Source organism: Oncorhynchus gorbuscha, linkage group LG10 (assembly GCF_021184085.1).
Source record: "Oncorhynchus gorbuscha isolate QuinsamMale2020 ecotype Even-year linkage group LG10, OgorEven_v1.0, whole genome shotgun sequence".
Taxonomy (NCBI): Eukaryota; Metazoa; Chordata; class Actinopteri; order Salmoniformes; family Salmonidae; genus Oncorhynchus; species Oncorhynchus gorbuscha.
In genome coordinates, this window is record NC_060182.1 from 1204913 (window position 1) to 1205185 (window position 273).

Genomic DNA, 273 nt, shown 5'->3' on the forward strand with positions numbered 1-273 from the left:
AAAACACACACCAACCCTCTGGTCTAAACGGTGGCATCATCCAGAAACAGATAATGGATCCGTCCAAAATGGCACCCTTTTTCCTTTAGGTTCCTGTCAAAAGTAGTGCACTCTATAGGGAATAGGGGGTCATTTGGAAATCAACCAATGCCTGGATGACAACAGACCAGTTCCACAGAACCATTTGCTTACATGGACATTTCTACTGCCACCAGATTGTAAACAGGACTGCTGCAAAGTGCACTTAACTTATATTAACCACTTCTTTACCCT